The following is a 5,511-nucleotide window of genomic DNA, read 5'->3' as shown; positions in this document are numbered from 1 at the left end:
TCCATCTCTACAGGCTAGACTAAAGACCTCCTGTGTGGTGTGTGTGTGCGTGTGTGTGTGTGTGTGTGTGTGTGTGTGTGCATGTGTGTGTGTGTGTCTTACCTATAGTGGTGATGACCGTCCCGGCGAAGAAGAAGGAAGAGCTTAGGTCCCAGATGCTGCTCTGATTGGTCAGAGTCCCGGCCGGGTTCACCCCCGAGCGGATCGCTGACACCACTTGCTGTTGAACACACACACACACACACACACACAAACACACACACACACCACATACATACCACATGCACCCACACACACATAAAACTGTTATAAATAATATACAGTTACATAGGCACTTATAGTCTTCTGCTAATGCTAACAATGCTAACAACACTCCTCATCCCCTCTACCCCCCTATACAGACCTCCTCATCCCCTCTACCCCCCTGTACAGACCTCCTCATCCCCTCTACCACCCTGTACAGACCTCCTCATCCCCTCTACCCCCCTGTACAGACCTCCTCATCCCCTCTACCCCCCTGTACAGACCTCTACATCCCCTCTACCCCCCTGTACAGACCTCCTCATCCCCTCTACCACCCTGTACAGACCTCCTCATCCCCTCTACCTCCCTGTACAGACCTCCTCATCCCCTCTACCCCCCTGTACAGACCTCCTCATCCCCTCTACCCCCCTGTACAGACCTCTACATCCCCTCTACCCCCCTGTACAGACCTCCTCATCCCCTCTACCACCCTGTACAGACCGCCTCATCCCCTCTACCTCCCTGTACAGACCTCCTCATCCCCTCTACCCCCCTGTACAGACCCCGTCATCCCCTCTACCCCCCTGTACAGACCTCCTCATCCCCTCTACCTCCCTGTACAGACCTCCTCATCCCCTCTACCCCCCTGTACAGACCTCCTCATCCCCTCTACCCCCCTGTACAGACCTCTACATCCCCTCTACCCCCCTGTACAGACCTCCTCATCCCCTCTACCACCCTGTACAGACCTCCTCATCCCCTCTACCTCCCTGTACAGACCTCCTCATCCCCTCTACCCCCCTGTACAGACCCCGTCATCCCCTCTACCCCCCTGTACAGACCTCCTCATCCCCTCTACCTCCCTGTACAGACCTCCTCATCCCCTCTACCTCCCTGTACAGACCTCCTCATCCCCTCTACCCCCCTGTACAGACCTCCTCATCCCCTCTACCCCCCTGTACAGACCTCCTCATCCCCTCTACCCCCCTGTACAGACCTCCTCATCCCCTCGACCCCCCTGTACAGACCTCCTCATCCCCTCTACCCCCCTGTACAGACCTCCTCATCCCCTCTACCCCCCTGTACAGACCTCCTCATCAGTACAGTGTGTTATGTGATGTTATGTGATTACAGCTGAGCTGTATCTGTGTGTTCCAGAGCTGTCCATGGTGCTGGACCACTGCCTCCCTCTACCTCCATGCTGAGTGTGTGTGTGTGTGTGTGTGTGTGTGTGTGTGTGTGTGTGTGTGTGTGTGTGTGTGTGTGGTGCTGGAACACCTGTACGACTTTACACTCACTTAAACTACACAGCCTTACACGCTCTATCTCTCTCACACACACACACACACACACACACACACAGGCAGAGGGGCAGGAGGTGAACGGAGAGAGAGGAGGAAGGAGAGAGAGGAGGAAGGAGAGAGAGGAGGAAGGAGGGAAGATGCCAAGGCTAGGGAGAGACTCACACACACACACACACACACACACACACACAGGCAGAGGGGCAGGAGGTGAACGGAGAGAGAGGAGGAAGGAGAGAGAGGAGGAAGGAGAGAGAGGAGGAAGGAGGGAAGATGCCAAGGCTAGGGAGAGACTCTCTGTTTCTGAGAGATAAGACACACACACACACACACACTAACACACACACACACACACACACACACTCAAACACACACTCACTCACTCACACTCACAGAGACAGAGACACAGAGAGATGGAGAGACAGAGAGACAGAGAGACAGAGAGACAGGGACAGAGAGACAGAGAGACAGAGGGACAGGGAGACAGAGAGACAGAGAGACAGGGAGACAGAGAGACAGAGGGACAGAGAGACAGGGAGACAGGGAGACAGAATGACAGAGAGACAGAGAGACAGAGGGACAGAGAGACAGAGAGGCAGAGAGACAGAGAGACAGGGAGACAGAGAGACAGAGAGGCAGAGAGGCAAAGAGACAGGGAGACAGAGAGACAGGGAGACAGGGAGACATGGAGACAGAGACTGACAGAGAGACAGAGAGACAGGGAGACAGGGGGACAGAGAGACAGGGAGACAGGGAGACAGAGAGACAGGGACTGAGAGACAAAGACAGACAGTGAGACAGGGAGACAGGGGGACAGAGAGACAGGGAGACAGAGAGACAGGGAGACAGAGAGACAGGGAGACAGAGAGACAGGGAGACAGAGAGACAGAGAGAGACAGAGAGACAGGGAGACAGAGAGACAGAGAGACAGAGAGACAGGGAGACAGAGAGACAGAGAGACAGGGAGACAGAGAGACAGGGAGACAGAGAGACAGTGAGACAGAGAGACAGGGAGACAGAGAGACAGAGAGACAGAGAGACAGGGAGACAGAGAGACAGGGAGACAGAGAGACAGGGAGACAGAGAGACAGAGAGACAGAGAGACAGGGAGACAGAGAGACAGAGAGACAGGGAGACAGAGAGACAGAGAGACAGGGAGACAGAGAGACAGAGAGACAGAGAGACAGGGAGACAGAGAGACAGGGAGACAGAGAGACAGAGAGACAGGGAGACAGAGAGACAGAGAGACAGGGAGACAGAGAGACAGAGAGACAGGGAGACAGAGAGACAGGGAGACAGAGAGACAGAGAGACAGAGAGACAGGGAGACAGAGAGACAGGGAGACAGGGAGACAGAGAGACAGGGAGACAGGGAGACAGAGAGACAGAGAGACAGAGAGACAGGGAGACAGGGAGACAGAGAGACAGGACCTCACCTTGACCAGCTCCTCCAGCTGGCTGTGGTTGACACAGGAGTGACTGGACAGGAAGTCCAACTTCTGCTCCAGGATAGCCAGGCGCTGGGCACTGGGAGGGGAGAGAGGAGGACATGAGAGAGAGGGAGAGAGGGAGGGAGGGAGGTATAGAGAGAGAGACAGAGATAGATAGACAGACAGACAGGCAGTCAGACAGACAAGCAGACAGACAGACAGACACACGGGGGTAGTGGTGGTCTAGTGGATAGTGAGTTGGACTTGTGTATTGGAAGGTTGTGAGTTCAAATCCCGCCTGAAGCCACACCACTACTAGTGTGCCCTTGGGTAAGGCACTTAGTCCTCAGTTACTCCAGGGGGAATGTCCCTGTAATTCGTAATTGTAAGTCGCTTTGGATAAAAGCGTCTGCTAAATGGCAAAATTATTATAATTATTACACACACACACACACACACACACACACACACAGACAGGCAGACAGACAGACAGACAGACACAGACAGACATAGAGACAGACAGACAGACAGGCATACAGACAGACAGACAGGCAGACAGACAGACAGGCAGACAGACAGACATACAGGCAGACAGGCAGACAGACAGAGGGACATACTGACAGACAGACAGACAGGCAGACAGACAGACAGAAAGGCAGACTGACAGACATACAGGCAGACAGACAGGCAGACAGACAGACAGGCAGGCAGACAGACAGACAGGCAGACAACAGACACACACACACACACACACACACACACTCACTCACTCACACTCACAGAGACTGAGACTGAGACACAGAGAGATGGAGAGACAGAGAGACAGAGGGACAGAGAGACAGAGAGACAGAGGGACAGGGAGACAGAGAGACAGGGAGACAGAGAGACAGAGGGACAGAGAGACAGGGAGACAGAATGACAGAGAGACAGAGAGACAGAGGGACAGAGAGACAGAGAGGCAGAGAGACAGAGAGACAGGGAGACAGAGAGACAGAGAGGCAGAGAGGCAAAGAGACAGGGAGACAGAGAGACAGGGAGACAGGGAGACATGGAGACAGAGACTGACAGAGACAGAGAGACAGGGAGACAGGGGGACAGAGAGACAGGGAGACAGGGAGACAGAGAGACAGGGACAGAGAGACAAAGACAGACAGTGAGACAGGGGGACAGAGAGACAGGGAGACAGAGAGACAGGGAGACAGAGAGACAGAGAGAGACAAAGAGACAGAGACAGGGAGACAGGGAGACAGAGAGAGAGAGAGAGAGAGACAGGGAGACAGAGAGACAGAGAGACAGGGAGACAGAGAGGCAGAGAGGCAGAGAGACAGGGAGACAGAGAGACAGAGAGACAGGGAGACAGGGAGACATGGAGACAGAGAGACAGGGAGACAGAGAGACAGGGAGACAGGGAGACAGAGAGACAGAGAGACAGGGAGACAGGGGGACAGAGAGACAGGGAGACAGAGAGACAGGGAGACAGAGCAGTCAGACAGGCAGACACACAGACAGACAGACCTCTCGTGGGGCTGATCCAGGGCTCTGAACACAGCAGCTCCCACCACCAGGTACAGACAGACAGACAGACAGACAGGCAGACAGACAGACTGACAGACATACAGGCAGACAGACAGACAAACAGGCAGACAGACAGACAGGTGGACAGACAGGCAGACAGACAGGCCTCTCGTGGGGCTGCTCCAGGGCTCTGAACACAGCAGCTCCCACCACCAGGTACAGACAGACAGACAGGCAGACAGGCAGACAGACAGACAGACAGACAGACAGACAGCAGACAGACCTCTCGTTGGGCTGCTCCAGGGCTCTGAACACAGCGGCTCCCACCACCAGGTACAGACAGACAGACAGACAGGCAGACAGACAGACAGGCAGACAGACAGACAGCAGACAGACCTCTCGTGGGGCTGCTCCAGGGCTCTGAACACAGCAGTTCCCACCACCAGGTACAGACAGACAGACAGGCAGACAGGCAGACAGACAGACAGACAGACAGACAGACAGACAGCAGACAGACCTCTCGTTGGGCTGCTCCAGGGCTCTGAACACAGCGGCTCCCACCACCAGGTACAGACAGACAGACAGACAGGCAGACAGACAGACAGGCAGACAGACAGACAGCAGACAGACCTCTCGTGGGGCTGCTCCAGGGCTCTGAACACAGCAGTTCCCACCACCAGGTACAGACAGACAGACAGGCAGACAGGCAGACAGACAGGCAGACAGACAGACAGACAGACAGGCAGACAGGCAGACAGACAGACAGACAGACAGACAGACAGCAGACAGACCTCTCGTGGGGCTGCTCCAGGGCTCTGAACACAGCAGCTCCCACCACCAGGTACAGGACCACCAGCAGGAAGATGGCCGACACCGTCTTCCACTTCATCACCGTGGTTACGGCCTCGCTGGCCTCGCGCCCGGGACTCACTGTGATTGGCTTGGTGGAGAAGGAGAGGCGGGGCTTGCTGTTGTGAGTGGCGGTTTTGGGGTCCAGCAGGTCAGGTGCTGCCACTGTGGTGG

This window comes from Nansenia antarctica (assembly GCF_963989245.1).
Source record: "Nansenia antarctica genome assembly, chromosome: 3".
Classification (NCBI taxonomy): domain Eukaryota; kingdom Metazoa; phylum Chordata; class Actinopteri; order Argentiniformes; family Microstomatidae; genus Nansenia; species Nansenia antarctica.
Note: the sequence above shows the minus strand (reverse complement) of the source record.